At 38.7% G+C, this 18,291-nt stretch overlaps 1 long non-coding RNA gene across 3 annotated transcripts; it reads right to left on the bottom strand.

The window, feature by feature from the left end:
- Window positions 1-15,843: 15,843 nt before the first annotated feature.
- LOC124321000 lies at window positions 15,844-18,064 on the bottom strand. 3 transcript variants are annotated; one of them, XR_006914097.1, is made up of 5 exons: window positions 17,866-18,064; window positions 17,654-17,801; window positions 17,017-17,570; window positions 16,518-16,953; window positions 15,844-16,332 (listed from the first exon to the last, which is right to left on the bottom strand). It is a non-coding gene; the product is annotated as an uncharacterized LOC124321000 (long non-coding RNA). The 3 variants fall into 3 exon arrangements; XR_006914098.1 differs by having other exon boundaries at window positions 15,844-16,638; window positions 16,774-16,953; XR_006914096.1 differs by having other exon boundaries at window positions 15,844-16,953.
- Between the last annotated feature and the right edge of the window lie 227 nt (window positions 18,065-18,291).

Raw genomic sequence — 18,291 nt, 5'->3', positions numbered from 1 at the left:
AAAATTTAATTACCTTGTTTATGATTTACTGTTATCAATGTCAAGGTAATCCTACACCTTGTGTAAAGTAGTTGGTGTGGCAGTAAAATAATCATGTTTAATGTTTACCTATTGAATTCCTCAACAATGTTGAGTTCATATAAAGCTTGGTAACTGCAGATGTGATAACAAAAAACATTCAGGAACTATGTTGCTATTACTCGGAATGACAACAAACCACGAAAATAAGCTCTGGTGCAATGTATAGCATACAGTTATATGTACGGCAATAAAAGAAGATGTCCAGTTTTCAATTAAATACTTGCTTGCCTAGCAAATTTACGTTTGAATTTGGTTTGTAAAAACAAGTAAAAATAAATTATGAAACTCTTAACACAGAGAAAAAAGAAAAAGGAAAATATATAACCTCCTGGGGGTGGGTACGTCTCTCATTGGTATCTAGTCTATCGGTTGATATCTAGTCTAGTCTTCTAAAATTGAAAAACAATTGATTCACATATTTATTTGATTACTTTTTTTCCTAACCCTGTTTAGAAAACTTCAAAGTAATTAAAAGAAAGTAGAACTGATCAGTGTTCATAGTCTAAACATTCAAGCCAGAAAATTATTTCTTTGAGTCTTGAGTGGTAATTTTATTATTTTCTGTGTAATCTACAATTTATTTCAGGAAAGATGAATACTAATGGAAGAAGCAACAGATGTCTAGTGGAGGAACTTCGCTATGGCAAAAGCAAGAGCTTCCCGAAAAAAGCCAATTTTGGAAATCTTCAATGAGTTTTGTGCAATTTACATCTAGCCTATTTTACACCCAGGTGTAGGCATTGGAAGACAATAGACAACGCCAAGTGGAGTGCTGCTCTTAAAATGATACGTAGAGATTCCAATGAAGAAAATTCGCGTAGGATTCTCGCTAAATAGCTCAAGGAAAGAGGTCGTGTCTTGCGTTTTTATAAAGGCATTGCATCCGAAGGCTTGGGATCATCTTTGATTTTTATAATGTCATGTCACGACACTTCGTACTTTACTTTAGATTGGGTCAATTTCATTTGACAAACACAAAATTTTTCGAAAACGCCTCAATCGTTTCTTTATTTAGGTGAAGGAAAAACGAATATGGCTGACAGAAACATTGCTGCCTCAAAAATGCTATCTAGCGTCGGAGATCCCTAGAGATACTCGATGCGGACGTGTATAACTCATGGACGAGTACTATTGAGTTCAACCTTCAAATAAGTTTTGATTTTTAAATTCAAATGTTATCATATTGTATGTATCATGATCAAAAATAAAATCAATCAATGGAAAATCAAAATCTATTGTTCATTAGTAAGACTGTAAGAGTCGACAATGACGTCTTTAATTTTCGCAGTCCTGCAATTGAGTTTGCGACAGACGTCAGGATATTTTTTTTTTGCTTTGAGAAAAAGCAAAAATTGTGGACTGAGTAGAACAGTAGAACTCAGAGTTTGCAGCAACTAAACAGAGCCACAATAAGTAAAGTACGTAAGTATTTAAAAGGTTTCGACAAAGGTCTATATGCCTATGGCATTATTGGCTTATTGGGAAAACTCAAAGAGAGAAGAGACAGTTCGGAAAACTTTCGCTGAAAATGGAATATAACCAGACTAGCCGATTTATTACAAAATGATGTTTTTAATGCAGACAACGGAAATGTTGTTACGTATGCTACTAGTAGAAGCATGGGATAAAATAGTTTTGACTGTGGGAAACACAAAAGAAGTTCCATAATGTTTTTATCGCATTTTGATGTGTCAAACTTTGGACCCATTTAGTCACTTATTGATTCCGGTTGTGTACTTTAATATTGTTTTATTCAGGTATTAATTAATTTTCAATTTTGATATTAGGGTATTTTTAATTTCTTGGGTAAGAAAAAAAAGTGTGTTTAGGGATTTTTGGTGTTATTTTTTATTTTTTTTAAGTGTTTTCTTTCCCTGATCTGGCAACTTTGGAGGCTCCAGCTTTACAACAGAAAAAGCACTTTGGGCAGCCGAGGATTCCTTCTGTATTCGACGAGCTTCTCGCCTAAATATGACAGACAGCTATAACAACGTAATTATTGTTGAACCAGAAAAGATTGTTGCATCTTTCACCCCTTGGCTACATTCCTGCCATAAACTGCAATAGTTTGACAGAGAAAAAGACATTTAATCCAAAAATGTGGGTTGAAATTAAAGATACTAAAAAAACTAACCAGAAATGCCTTTTCTTTCATTTTTATTCTCTTCTTCTTGGAAATCATTTTCTTCTTCTCATTAATTTCCATTCTTGTCTTGTTGGAAGTAAGTTAATCTTCTAAGGGAGGAATCATCATCGGTTTGCAAAAAGCACCAACCAAAAAAAATAAGATTTAAACTAATAAAGCTTGCAAAATTATTTTTCTCCTTTTTTTCCATTTGCCCCTTGATTTTTCTTTGTTTTCTTTTCCATTTTCATCTTATTCTTTGGAATCCTCTTCCTATTCTCCCTCTTGTTCTTTATCATCTTGTTGAAAGTTGAAATAATGTCCATCGCAGCATATTATTCCATATTTTGTCTGCCACAAAAGCCCACCTCGCACAACAGTAAAACGAAAAAATTCAACGTCCCGGGATAAAAAATGAGGAACGTGACTGGTCACGGACGAAGCTGGAAGCCGACGGAAGTTGGCCACAGCCCAAGAGAAGGACTGGGCAAAAAAATAGCAACTAAAAGAAAATTGTGGTGAGCTTGAGCTGGAGGCGCGCTAACTTTGAGGGACTGAGCAGAAAGCTCAGAGCGCGCTCGCGGTTTGTGGTGAGTGATGCCCGACTCCGGCAGTTGCTGCAGCTGACCTTCTATTGTCAGTCTCCATGCATGCTCCCAAAACAAGTTCATTAAATTTTTCTTTGGTGTCTCTGTACACGTGGTGGCCAGCCCCAGTAATTACATGGAGGTTTACAGTCGATACGATCCTTCTCTCATTGACAATCCGTCCCGGCTCCCTTACAATCCATGAGCTCGCTCCGTAGATGAAACTGATAGGAATATCTGGCTCTATTGCTGAGAGGCGATTTACCATTGGATATTTCGCACACTGATAATTGCTCCTTCCCATGATCGTATGGTGGAAGAACGTTTCTCCCGTTGGACTTTGTGAGTTGCAATAATAAAGATACTGAGTAATTGTCTCATAAGCATCTTCGACTGCTCCAGTAAACTTCTGAGCAAGATACCATCACCTTGACGCGATAGAAATTGCCCTAAACCTTCAGACAATCGGAGGACCGCCATCGAGTTAAAAAGCCCTGTGAGGTATTTTATTGGCCTCAACCAAAATGGAAGGTTTCCGTTGGCCTCTTCAGTAGGAAACCCCCACAATCTGCCAAGATTAGGTGCGCAACCCGTTCGGGATGCTGTAGGAAGTAAGCCGAAACAAGAAAACCACCCATGCCGTGTGGAACAAGAACAAAATGTCTTGAACCCAACACCATCGTTACCCAAGCCTCAATGGATTTAATCATTTGCCTTTCGACTTCCAATGCATCATTGCTGAAAGTTGGTCTTCCACTGGATCCAAAACCCAAAACATCAATTGCATGGACTGTTCTGTCTCTTGCAAGTTGATCTATGTTGTGGATCCATAATCCCAATGCCGAAAGAAACCCATGAATCAAGACTACTGGGGTCTTCTTTCCATTTTTGTTAACCGTTATATGGTCCTAATCAAATCATCTCCATTAGGATTAACAGATCTCCCAATGTTAACATAGTTAACTTCATATTCAGATGTTATTCCCTGCAGAATTTTATTTAAAAAAAATCCAAGGTTATCCATTGATGAAATCAAAAGATTATCAGTAGTGAAATCAATCAACTATGAAGAAAAATCCAGCTGACGAGGAGATTAGACAAAACTTTTCGGTGTGCTGTCGTTCCGGTCTCCAGACTAGACGTTCTGGAAGATTGACCTACGATGATCGGATAACTTTCTCGTCAGGAATGAGAATGAGGAAGCACACAACAGCGACTGAAGATCTGTTGTAGGAAAGCTTGTCAGGTTCTAACAGCGTGCTAGAAGAATATTAATCGGCAAATTCACGTTGAAAAACAATGTTCAACTTTCAACTTCAATTTCAACTTGAACTTTCAACTTTCAATTTGAACTTGAAAGGTTGAAACAATAGCAATACAATTAGCCCATACCTTGTCTGGCTTTGTTGGACCAATTCACTCTTTCATTTTCTCTTTCATTCACTTCAGATTACCTCAGACAAGGAGGTGCGGGCTATTGTAGCAGACGAAACCTAGAATAAAATGCTGCGTTCGATGATGGAATCAAATACGAAAAATAGATGTCGAACAGCCCTATATCAAAAGCACAAGCATTGTCTAATCTAACAGAGAAATGGTTATTAATCAAACAAATGTTTTTTTTAATGTTTTTCCAGGATCAACAACTGGTTTCGACCCCTAATGGAGATGTACTTTGGGAAATGGAATATCCCAAAGCATATGCTGACGTATTCGGTTCTGGGGCCACATGGATTGCGGAAAGGACACGAGAGTCGTCCGGAAAATTGTTGTTCAAACCATGGAAGAAACAATCGGTAAAAATTTAACTAAATTAGTTTAACTTTTAAAACCAAAATCATTATTTTGGTTTTATAAAACCAAAAACCAAAATCATTATTTTGGTTTTATAGTGAACTTCCTAAACAGAACTCCCGTGTGCTCATTGAAAAGGGTATATGACATAAACCCTCAGGCAAAGTTCAGGTAAATGAAAAGAAAATAAAATTTTTTTTATCCTAACTGCTTCACTTTGATACCAAACAGGAACAATCCACAGTTGCCGAACGGAAACTCCCACGTTACGCTGGAAGTGATCGCCTCGACACCATCCGGCCCCGCAAAATCTTTCCAAAGGTCAGGGTCATCATTCAAAACGACAAAGATGGTCGCCGCAAAACTTGCTCTCAATCATCTACCTTGGGTGAACTCCGGCATAAATAGGAAAAGAACTATGAACAGTTGTGGAAGCAGTAATGCCGGCGGAACAGGCGGAAAGAAGATGAAGTCTGCATGATAACCGAAGCTACCCCCACCCCCTTTCAGAAAAAACGTTACGTCGTCACTAAAAAAATTTATATTTGAAAAAAAACTTCTGCCGTTTCGCCATTTCTCGAAGCCTTTTTGTGACCTGACTAAAATTGTTACACTAAACAAATTTGATATTTGAAAAAAAAACTTCTGCCATTTCGCCATTTATCGAAGCCTTTTGTGCCCTGACTCAAATTGTTACGCTAAAAAATGTTATATTTGAAAAAAAAAACTTCTGCCGTTTTGCCATTTCTCGAAGCCTTTGTGTGCCCTAACTCAAATTGTTACGCCCCGCAATAAATTTTTTTTTGTATAGAAATACTAGTGCCGAAGCCATTTTTATTCTGACAACAAGCCTAGAAGAAGCAGACGACAAAAGCGAAGCGAATATCCGATTAAAAGTTTACGCCAGAAACTTGTTGAAAGTTCTGTCCGAATGCCGAGGGAAGCGTTGCGGAAATGAGCTGAACATTCAGTACCATTTTGAAAGGGACTTTCAACTTCCCGAAAATGTCAAATGTCCAAAGACGATTGCATCGAATCCTCCTTTTGACCTATTATCCCGACCCGGGTCGCAGTTTATATCCCCCCCCGTTCGCTTTTATACTGTTTATATTCATGCTCCATCCACACGCTAATAGATATCGTAGATCACCATTAAATTAATAAAATGAAACGCTGGGATTTTACTTGAATGATGTATGAATGATTGAAAATTGATGAAGTACACAAACTATTAATGGAAACTAGACACTTGAAAAATCCAATGGAATAATGAAAGGGGGCGATAAATCAATGAAGGTGAACGAGAGTGAAAGAACAAAGGAAATAAACACTTGGCACTTTTTTCGCACAGAGCGGTTTTCGGTTGGTTGTTTCTGAGACAGATGTTGTTTGGAATATGATTTTTCCCTGAATGGAAAAGAAATTGGTCGGCGTATCGTCGCTTGTAGTGCCACTCGACTCGGCTCCCTTTCTCCCGCTCAGAGGTCCAGTCTCTTTCTAGGGCGCACCTTCAGGCCGGCTCTCGCAACGACGGAGTTTTCTACACTCCCCCCTTGCTGGACGTCTTGAGGGACGTCTTGCAATAATTCCGGTTGATTTTCTTCCGGTTGTGAGATCGCGTCGGCAAATGACACTGACGGATGAATCTCCTCCGCTTCGGCGTCATTCTGAACAACCGATAGAAGCTCATTCTCCCATGGATTGTTTTCATTAATTTCCAGCTCACAAAGCCTTTGCACGGGTCGGCGCAATTGGCCGGAAGCAGTTCGGAGAAGAACTTGTCGGACGACACCGTCAGATGACGGGATGGTCTCCTTGATGACTCCAATGTCCCACTGCCGACGTTTCATATTGTCTTCTTGAATCAGGACAACTTCTCCTATGCGAATAGGTTCAACTCGATGCTGATGCTTAAAATTAAGAGCTCGTTCTTGCAGATATTCTGTATGCCATCTTTTCTTGAAATCAGCTGTGAGCTCCCCATAATATTCAACTCGCTCAACCAGCTCTCTTTGAGTTGCATTAGTTTCCGTTGCGGATTGAGTGATTGGGGTCAGAGTCATCAATCAGTCGCTGCACTTCTTCATGGTCGTTGTAAACAAACGTAAGAGGGCGCGAATTCACTACTGCTTCTATTTTGCAAAGTGTAGTTCGGAGCTCCTCTTCGGTTAAATGAGCCGTTCCGGTTATCTTGATTAGCGCTTGTTTCGTAGTTTTTAACGTTCGCTCCCAGAAGCCACCTCACCAGGAGTCACCTTCTGGGATGAATTTCCACATGATTCCGCGGTTGGCAAGATCGGTCAAAATTTCTGGTTCGGCCCCTTTCCAAATTTTGGCTAAATCCTTGTTGGCTCGGTGAAATGTCTTCGCATTGTCTGAATAGACTATTCGACAAATCCCAAATCTGGATACGAAACGGTCGAACGCCATAAGAAAACCGACGGCTGTCAGCGTTTGCACCAATTCCAAATGAAGAGCGCGGGTCACCGCCCATGTGAAGAGACAAATCCAAGATTTTGCGTTAGACCCACGTATATAATGAACTGGCCCAGAGAAATCGACGCCGGTGACGTCGAACGGTGGCGACATCGTGCATCGATAAACTGGCAAAGGTCCAGTCGGTTGGTCATACGGCTTTCTTGAAAATTGAGTTCAGATCAATCAATCAGATAAAAGGAGGAAAAATTGACCCGAATATTTGTAGCTGCATCTCATAAACCGTTAGCTTATTTCTTGATCCCGGAGGGCGCCATAAAAAATACACTTTTGGATTATGATCGTAAATTCTTCGCATTTCTCACATTACTGAATATTACAAAAATACAATTTAACTTTTTTATACTATAGCCTACCTCACCTGCCCAAAACCCAGTAACTGCGACCGTGTTCTTGGAGGAAATTCTGGTGGACCGCTTGAAAAACGAAAGACTACATCCGGCCCTGACTCAACCTGACTAAACCACGGCCAACCTAACAAGCTGCACAGTTAAGAACGGAGACAGGTTGGAGGTTCTCGGTGATGCTGTATTGGGTAACTTGTCGGAAAGACGAATTAAAAGATGTTTGCACTTCACGATGATTTCCCCCAATAATTTAACCCTACTTACCGGATAAAGCAGTGATAAACATTTATATGAGTTTTTCTTTTTTAAAATTTCCAGACCTTTTTGCTTTTTTACATCTTAAGTTAGATTTCCAGCCTGAATAGCTTTCATTTGTTCATGCAAATAAAAAAATTGAATAATGTTTTGAACGGAAACCTAACTATGGAGTTGGCGAATATTCCGATGTCAAATCGACATTTACATGTAATGATACATTACCCAACATTTACATAAAAAATGGCTTGCATGTCTTTATAAAACATAAGTTGTCACTGAACTCCAAATCAAACCTGATGAAATTCGTCGATCAACAGACGGAAAATAGACAGCTATTGTCCCATAAAAAAGTATTTATCCACCAAATGTATTAAAAACAATGTTCGCCTTAGTCTAACAGAAAAATGGTTCTTAATCAATCAAATTTTTGGGAAATGGTTTGGGAAATGGATTACACTAAAATCCATGCCAACATATTTGAGGCGGTACTTGGCGTTATTCACAAAGATTGCGAAAAAGACACGCAAAGGAATTCTTCAAACCATGGAAGAAACAATTGGTAAGAAATCGGAAAAATTTGTGAAACTTTAATACTTAATTTTGTTTAATAGAAAATTTCTTATAAAGGATTTCCATATGCCAGATAAGGAGAGTATTTAACATTATGTCCAATGTAATCTTTAGGTAAATAATAAAAATACAGCCATCATGACAGTAAAATAAGCAAAACATAATAGTTAAACTAATAAGCTATCCCACTTTGAAGAAAAAAACAGGACCAATCCAAAATTGCCAGAAGGGAACGCTTACATATAACCCTAGAATGCATTTCCACACAATCCTGCCAAGGGTAGGAGACAATAATAAGATGGGCTAAAAAAGAAAAATAATAAAAAGTGAAGGAGAATGTGAGAGTGGTAAAGCCAGCGGAAGCGGCAGAAAAAGGAACAAAACCGGATGCTAAACAAAGTTTAATCCCCCTTCCCAAATCTAAAGTAAAATATCCAATATCTTACAACTAAAGTTTTATGTTTTAGAAATTCACAACGTAGCTTTGATGTTCCAGTTTTTTTTTTCGTTAACCATTCATTTTTTTTTTGTTCAACGTCTATGAAATAAAGTAAAATTTGTGTTTTTTTACCTTAAAAATGCCCAATAAAGAACTAAAAAGGGTTGCAGGGTCTTAGATATTCCGTCCTATATAATTGTTTGCTAGGGCTAATTAAAAAAGGGAATAAACTACAATTAAATTTTTTTGTTGTTTTTAAATTTTCAGACTTAATTGTGAATGAATGAATGAATGAATGTATTTATATGGCACCTTTCCATTATATGTTCAAAGCGCATTCAGTTTCCAATTTCGATGCGATTAAATTAAACACATCGCAGTATATTTAACCAAATGTACTTGAAAAATGCTTTCTTCGGAACCATACATATGGGGCGGGAAAATTTTCGAATCTTAAATTGGCATTGGTGGGTAAATGATACAATGGTCGTCATTTATATAAAAAAGGGTTTACATTTCTTGATACAACACAGCTTTCCATTGAGTTCCGCATTACTCCTAAAGATCCTTGTGGATCAACACTCAGGGTTGGACCACCGCGCGGTAGTGGTAGTACCGCAATCTTTTACCGCGGTATGCTCAAAATTTTCACAATTACCGCACTACCGCATGTAATGTATACTACCGCACAGTAGCGGTAGATAAACGCCATCTATCAGCCAGAAAATGAACTATATTTAAATAAAAAAATAGATGGCAGCACGTCATTTCCTCAGTCCCTAACGCTTGCTGCCCAGATATCTATCAAAACTTTATCGGAAGGGAAGGGTTGGGACCGAAGCAGCTGTTGCGCTTTGGTACAACACCGCTAGGGTGTCAACCCTGACGCACAGCAACGTATTGACGCGTCGTATGCCAAGTCCAAATGTTGTATCTCTCTTTCTCTCTTATCTCGTCACCCACCTATTCAACTTCGAAGTTGGGTGGGTGGGTGGTGGGTTACGAGAGGGGTGGCTGGGTGGGCGGGCTAGTCACCAAATAAATGGAAGATACAACATTTGGACTCACGCGTCAAGGACGGGTGGGTTGGTGGGTGGTGTATGACGAGGGTAGGTGAGTGGGTTCGTAACCAATTCAATGGAATAAGATACGACATTTGGACTTGGCATACGACTTTTCAAGGACGTTGCCGTGCGTCAGGATTGACAACCTAGCGGTGTTGTACCAAAGTTGTTGTACTCCGTGCTACCGCAAACGAACACCACGGTAGTAACGTACCGCGGTAGAAAATCAAAATCTTGTGGTTACCGCTACTAAATTTTTTGACTACCGCGTCCAACCCTCAACAGACGGAAAATGGTCACCTTTTTTCCAACCAAAACCACGTAGAATATTCTTGTTGAACACAATAATGACTTCGATGGAGACCACGAAGAATTTGTTTGTGATTGGGCGTAAAATGATTTCCATTGCCCGTTGGAATGAATTGGGTGCGTCGCACAATCAAAATGGAATTCGAGGGTAATAGAAATGGCCGAATTAGCATAAGAAGGCAGTTTTAAAATTGTCTTCGTCTGCGATCTCTATTTTCCAAAAACCACTGAAAAGATCGAGTATCGTAAAAAAATGGTGTTCCAAACAGTAGATGTAGTATATCTTCTATGAGTGGTAAGGGGTAGCGGTTTTTTATAGTTACGCATCTCACCTGTCTAAAATCTTTTAAAACGCGAATGTCTCCTCTTTTCTTTTTTACCATTACCAAGGGTGCCCGATATGAACTAGTGCTGTGCTCGAGTTTGCCGTGTTTTTCCATTTCTGTTGGTTGTCTTTCGAGAAACGGACGGAGTACGAAGGGAATTTTTAATGGGCGTACTGATATATTTGTACCAATTATGGAGATCTGGTGTTTTAGTACATTTGTTTTCCTAACACAGTAAATTTACTAGCAAAAATTACCAAAAATTTTACAAATACTCAAAAAAATTTATTTCTCAATGAAAATTCTTTGATGTGTTAAATGCCAAAATTTATACTTGGCTGACCCACTACTCGGTATAAGGGAAACCTTTTCTTTTCTAACTGGTCCAGTTTAATTACTTTATAATTGTCTACGGTACCCATTTTCATTTGTTTTATTTTTGTTCCATCTAATGTAATGTTATGGGAATGCAAAAAATCTATACCTAATATGCAGCCTTCTTCTCATTTTGGTAAAACATAAAAAGTGTCGTGGACGTTTGCTTTGGTGTTGGTGTTTGTGACTCTGTATTTGGTCAGTTAGTGAATTCCCTCTTATTTCTTATTCAGTTGTTATTTTCATTCATTTTCGACTTTCTTTTTCTGTGTTGCCGAAGCATGTTAGTTGCCGAATTTCTGGGCACCATTCTCGCTTTTGAGGAATCAGTATTTCTGGAGACTTTTGGAGTCTCCAGTTAATTATATTTGATGAAATCTAACAGATAATAAACCAAAAATGGAAAGAGTTCGTCAGTTCTCAGGGGGAAAACTCTGCAGGGTCTGATTTCTGGGAACAGAAAGGTGGAATAATTTTTCTGGCACTAGGCAAGGCCAGTGCCAGCAGAGAGCTCTCCCTCTCTCTGTATATCATCTAGCGACCGATGTGTAGGCCAGTCTGGATCTTCAGGAATTCGCGTAGACCGAGTTAGATATTTACTTCTTCTGAACGTCTCTCTCTAGTCTCTAGCTTGTTAAAATTTCGTGAAAAAAATAAAAAGGGGGGAGTCCCCTGGTTTAACTGTGTAAGTGCTTGTGCGCCAAACATGCACCACCTATTACTCTAGTAGTCTCGGCTAGCCAGGTCGTAATCTGCATCGGTGGTACTGCCGCCGTTACCACGGTCAGAAGTATAGCAAAAAAATAATGAATTTTACCTTTTCTTTGTAACAATTGGGTGCCTCAAGTTATAATATCTTCTGTGGTATTTCTTACCACTTGAGGATCGAGACACCAGAACAACCATGAAGATCGGTCCTGTAGAAATAATTGGGATCAATTTAGGAAGAGTCGATTTTTTCAGTTTTGTAGTAGGCTGACCAGAACAATGACAGGTGTCACAGAAATGGGTTACCATTTTTAGATTGGATACAGATCCCTGATGTCCTGGGTTCATGCAATTCCATCCATGATCTTCTGCATGGACGTTAATATTTTCCATGACGTCCTTAATTTTTTTGAAACCATTTTTTCTCGGAGGTAATGGGTATAACATTTCGTCGTCCCCTTGCACTGTTAATTTAAAAATTGAAAATGATCTGTTAATTGTTCAATCTGTTAAACCCAAGGTTTTAATCTAATTTTATTCTAATTTTAATAACCCCTTGATTTTAATCTTTTAAAACCAAACCGATCAGCTCCCCGAGAGAAGAGTCTCCCCTTTCTCTTTCGCTACCTCAACAGGAAAAATACTGCCCAATACAGTCTCTTTGTTGCTTGTTTGCTTTTAACCTTGCTCGATGGCAAGGTTATTGAGGGGTTTCGTTTGAAAAAGAACGTGATTTTTTTGCCGCAAATCTCTCTCTTTCGTTTAAAAAGCACAAACGTCTTGTGTAAACAGACGGGGAAAAAACGAAAGCCTTGGCACTCGTTTTTTGTGTGCAGCTTTTATTTGAACCAAAGTACTTGTCTAGCGACTTTTTTTTCTCGTTTGTCATCGGGTAAATTTTCCCCAACAATAGTAAAAACAATCACCCCGGAAAGAAATGGTTAAAAGGGAGGAAACTTACAGAATTTGTCGAATTGCACAGCAAATAAACTTAAGCTTTCACTGTTGGTTTTCATTAATGCTAGATCCAACAAGTCATTTGCTGTCCAATCATTTGGACATGGTTTTTCCTCCACTTGCTTTTCTTTTGAATTTCTCATTGTCTTCAAGTTCTTCTATTTTTCAAATACAAATCCCAAAAAATCAAGTACACAAACACAGGAAACAAAAATACGCACAACTGTGTTAAAATTTTGGCGAATGGCACGTGTATTAAACTATTTTCCGCATGACCTACTGAAAAATACGTGACTAAACACTAACACACTTGTGGGAAACTAAAAATTCATTGTCTTATCCCTTTAACCGCAAGGTAATTCTGGCACCAAACATTTATTCTTTACCATGTCGCCATATTAATTTTCGTTTTCTCTTCAAATATGGCAACTTTGTCTAAAAAATCCCACATAAGCTGTTCAGTAAAGCCTTTCACTAGGCTATTTATTAGGCCGTTTACTATGCCGTCACAATCAGGCCTTTCACTAGGCTGTTAGGCCGTCTACTAAGCCGTCAGGCCGTTTACTAGGCAGTCAGTCCGTTTTTTAGGCCGTTAGCCTGTTCACTAGGCCGTTCGGCCGTTTACTAGTCCATTATTTTGTTTACTAGGCTCTACATTTCTTGTTCTTTTTTTTACTCCTAGTCACTCTTCTCATCGCTGTCTCTGTTTTTAAAAGAACCCATCCACTGAGAAAACGTTTTGTTCTTTTGTTTGTTTGAAATGTGCCCATTTTTCCCCGCTCTCTCCATCTATCTCTGTTCTCTTCTTACATACTCTTTTTTTTTCACAAAATCTCTCATCTACCTATTATATTGTATATTATTGGTTAACTTCTGTGATACATCCGCTCCTATCTGTCTTTAATTTCTTTATGAACTCTTGCCCAATCTCCTGTGTGTTGTCAGATCTATTTAATTGGGTCTGAAAGGGACTGATTCAAAAGAATATTTACTTACTAAAACCAGTCTCAGTCCACACAAAAAACTCGATAAAAGGAAAAAGAGTATCCCCAAATGTTTGAACCAAAATGATGTATTTCAGAAGCATAATAGTTACTTTTCCCCGGTTCCTGTAGAATTCTATTCAAACCAACTATACCAGCATCTGTAGTACTCATGTTGACTGGGCCAAATGACGTTGAAATGTTGACTTGCTTCAAACTTTTACTCAACTTTAAATATATAGCGTAGTGAAATTTAAACTCTTGTTAATAGTCAATAGTTTAAAAAAACCAAAACAAACTACGAGTAGAACTATCCTGACAAATGAAATTACTATAAAAGCAAGTTACGCAGAAGCAGGCAAACAGCTGATGGCTTTGATCTGAGAGGGAAAATTCGTTCTAATGTCAGCTATCTTTGTGTTCCGCAGCTTCTTCTGCAATCGACGGTAGTTGCAAATGTAAACTTGCTAAAGCTTCAAATTACTAACTGCATTTTGCCATTTCGTGTGTGCTCTGAAATTGAAGACGTATTTAGCAGTGCAAAAATTTGAGTTAAACCTAATCTAGTTGTTTAAATGATATTATTTTCAACCTTCTTAGTACAATTAGCCTTTCAACTCTCATTGCTTTACGTTATTCCTCCTTCATGTTTACGCTGTGCTATTTATTCCGATTTTATCATTGGCTTTTTAAAGGAAGGAAGCTGCTGGGGGAAATTGCTGTTGAAATTCTGCAATATATAGATGTTTATGATTTGAATGCAGCTGAAAGAGTGTCTGTATTGAGAGAAGCATTCATTAGTGGACAATTATGGGAACAGCTTTTTAAAAGGATTGTAAGCTCAAATCGGGCACACTATTCCCAATTCTTTTACCACTTGTACAGCCATCTCCATCTGTTTTACTCTGTGAATCAGTTATGTGTTATTAGTTATTAGAAGATTAAGAAATTTTGCCATGTTTTTTTCCATATTGTGTTGCATGCAACATGGGAAAAAAATGAATAGTTTTATAGGAAAGCAAAAAATTAATTCAAACTCTCCGTTTATCTACGAAGAAGATGATGCTTATGAGCAGTAATTCCCTGCAATGAACAAATGTCTTGTCTTGTAACAAATGTTACAAGAAAATGTGCCTTAAAATTGCTGACTCACTAGATGTACAGTACCCACCAAGCTATTAAGAACACCCCCTTGTTTTATTTGAAAACCCTTTTCTATCCCGTGAAGTTTAATCCCTCCAAAAATGAGGGACGCAAATCATGACTTCTCATTGTGCCATAAGGAGCACAAGGAATATAAAATATCATACCGATGATATAAAATACCGATCATTTGCACTTCACCTACGACTTTGTCCAGGCGTCGCTCAACGAAATGTGGGGCGAAATCTTCGGTTCCGGAGGTCATTTCTCTTTCACCGGATTTCTGGGCAAGCTGGCCCGGAAGGAAGTCGACCACGTCGTCAGAGGAATCTACATTTCTAGCATCAGGGCACCCTTAATTAGCTACACCAAAGTCTACAACATTGGCTACGAAACGTTTCTCGTTCCGGCTCCGCAGCCCTACGCCAAATGAACGGCCCTTTTTTTCCTTCACCTGGCCCACCTGGATGGCCACCATCGCCTCCGCCGTCGTTGTGGTCATCATGCTCTACCTGGTGGCCAATTACTCGTACCAAGCTTCTCCGTCGACGACAAGAAACAACGTCTTTGCTTATTTTTAGTTCTGCTGCGTCTACGTCATCGGAAACTTGTCCATCATGCAGGTCCAGTCGCAGAACATCACATCCAACGCCAACCGGATGTTCATAATCTGGTAGCTGTTCGGGGCCCTCATCCTGACGACCGGCTACCGTTCGGGACTCATTTCCTTCATGACGTTTCCGTTCACGTCGCCGAGCATCGATACCCTCCAACAATTGGTCGACAGCTGATTGAAGAAACTCTTTTTCGGTGGTTTCCTCAAGTCTATTCCCCTCAATTAAACCAAGGAGCTGGAGAAGAAGATCGGAGAGGACCTGATTCCCAACTACAACCTCGCGGGGATGTTCTTGTCACTCGAGTCCGCGGCTCCTCGGCCGCCCAATTTGAATAAATTTCTCTACGTGGCGGTCACCATGTACCCGAAGACGGCCGCCGTGACCAGAGTTCACCTCATCAAGGAGAATATCGTGCCGGCCTGGGTGGCTTTCGGCTTGCAGAAGAATTCTTAGCTAAAATCGTACTTTGACAAAGGCATCTAGCGTTTGATCGAATCCGGCTTGATCGACCACCACACGGCGATTTTCACCAAAAAACTGGGCAAGTGAAACCCGAAGAAAGCCAGCAACGAGCGCATTTCTTTCTTGTTAGAAAGCTTGCAAGGAGCGTTCTATTTGCTGGAAATAGAAGTCTTCGGATCAATTCTCTTTTTCGCTATTGAGATTAGCCTAAACAGCTTGTATCTGTATTAGTTTCTGTTGTTGCATCTGTATTAGTTGTAACATGAAATACACTGATAATAAATTTTTATGAATTAACTTAGTTATTCAAGGAAGAAAGTTATTATCCTCGGGGATGCCTGCTCTATAGCTCATCGATTTTCTTAAAATAACACTTGATACTCACAATATTCTCCTCGCAATTAATAATCATCGGCGCCTCGTCATACTCAAGAAACCGCCATGGCGCCATTACAAATCACAAAAAAATAAACAATAAAGAAAAAAAAACTCCCTGCTGTTGTTGAGAGCACGGTAGTAGGAGGCAGTAAGAGTTATCCACCTGGACGTCGGTTGGGTAGTCGCTCGGATAGTCAAATATGATGCTTGCAGCAAGGAAGAATGTAAGGAAGGAATTGCACAACAGCAAGCAGTATTGCTACTGCCGTGTGATTGAAGATGATGCTGCAATTGGTATTCCGGTATCACTGCCCTGGAGGTTTCAAAGAGCACCAAACTTCAGAGGTTTAATAAACAAAGGATGATGTGTGGTTGTGGTGATAAAATAATAGGGTCTTGGTGGTTGTCATCTGTCAATTTTTTATTGAAAACAACCACAAACTGTTTTCAATTAAACATTTAGGAAAAATAAATATAATGGAACAGCTCCATCTCTACCAGTGGATTGAAGTTGGTTGCATTCTTTGTATTGGGAAATCAAAACTGTTGGGAATGCATTTCCCTACTTGATGAACACTGAGCAATGTAAAAGTACCAATAACTCAGGTCAAGAAAGAACCTGAAAATTGCAAAAAAAATAAATTACCTTGTTTATGATTTGCTTTTATCAATGTCAAGGTAATCCTACACCTTGTGTAAAGTATTTGGTGTAGCAGTAAAAAAAATGTTACTGTAAAATATGTTTAATGTTTACCTATTGAATTCCTCAACAATGTTGAGTTCATATAAAGCTTGGGTACTGCAGATGTGATAACAAAAAACATTCAGGAACTATGTTGCTATTACTCGGAATGACAACAAACCACGAAAATAACCTCTGGTGCAATGTATAATACTCGAGAATTTGATTGAGTAGGGCGAAAATTTGACATAACTTGAAAAGTAAAATAACTTAAAATTATTGAGAAACAGTAAATCATGCTTAATACCAATTTACCAAGCCTTTCCAGAGTGAAGAGTGAAACATCCGAACAATCCTCGTTTGTTCTTTAGCACATATCCCAAAGGATGCGAGAATCCCCAATTCGGCAAGTTGTTGTAAGCAAATACAGAGATTTCCGAAAGCATATTTTCAATAAAAAATGAGCCGTTTTCTGTGGTGTACATCATGAAATTTTCAGGCGTAGAATCATTTTCGGAATTCAGAGGGAAACCTTGAAATTCATCTTCTTCATGAATGCCAACTGGAAGAAATGGTGTAACAGGAAAATATGGATGAAGATCATAGCTTTCAGCAGGTTGGTTGAAGGTCAAACTTTCAGGGTAGATTTCATAGCTTGTTTCAGGGATTTGTGGTACTGGCCAATGTTGGTGTTCGTAAAAGGTGTCTTGTCTGGGTATGAAATGGCAAGCTCTTCATGCAGTAGCTGTTTGACGGTGCCAAGTTTGCATGCACACACATTGCAGTATTAATTTGAGCCATTAAAAAGGGGCTGAGGTTTTCATTGGGCATTCTCCCTGCTTTGGGATCTGCAGCTTGCAATTGAATTTCTACAGACATACAAAATTCAAAATTACAGTTATTAAAATTGTATATTAACTAAGATGCAAATTAATAGTGAAAATGACTGCACCTAAAATCTTTATGTCATCCATAGCTTGCATCCGGCAAAAGGTTTCAGGGTTGTGAGTATCAGCTGAACTAGCTTCAGAAACAAGTTTTGGTTCATGTTTGATTCGGCCAACAAGGTCTAGCCTGCGTTCAATTTCTTTTCTAAGCCACTTTATTACAAATGAGTTGAACATTATTAGAAGTTCAATATACAATGAAAAATATTCTGTTTACCCTGGGTGCGGAATGACCAATTGGAACATGTGGACCCCTTCTCGATCGTAAAGTAAATCGCATTATTTGTCTTTTCGCAAAGATAAACAATAAGACTAACACAAGGGAACCTAATGCAATAAAAATAGGTAAATATGGTAGCTCCTGAAAAGTCACTAAGTAATCATTTTATTTCTTTTGGAGTGTTTACATCACTTCTCTTTTACGGTGCGTCTCACAGTGACGGAATCGCACTAGTAAAGGTGGCCATAAATAACAGCTTTTTTTTTTTTGCTCATAAATATATAGTGTTGAAAGTAAAGTGTTTCATAAATAAAAAATATCACTGATATTTTGATGATGTAGTAACTCTAAACTATACTCGTAAATAACTAGCTCTTTAAGTAAAATGTTTCATAATAACGTAAAGGGTGCGTAGCGCTATGA

This window comes from Daphnia pulicaria, chromosome 1, assembly GCF_021234035.1.
Source record: "Daphnia pulicaria isolate SC F1-1A chromosome 1, SC_F0-13Bv2, whole genome shotgun sequence".
NCBI lineage: Eukaryota > Metazoa > Arthropoda > Branchiopoda > Diplostraca > Daphniidae > Daphnia > Daphnia pulicaria.
The sequence above is the reverse complement of the archived record's forward strand: the minus strand, read 5'-3'. Positions and strand labels throughout refer to the sequence as shown.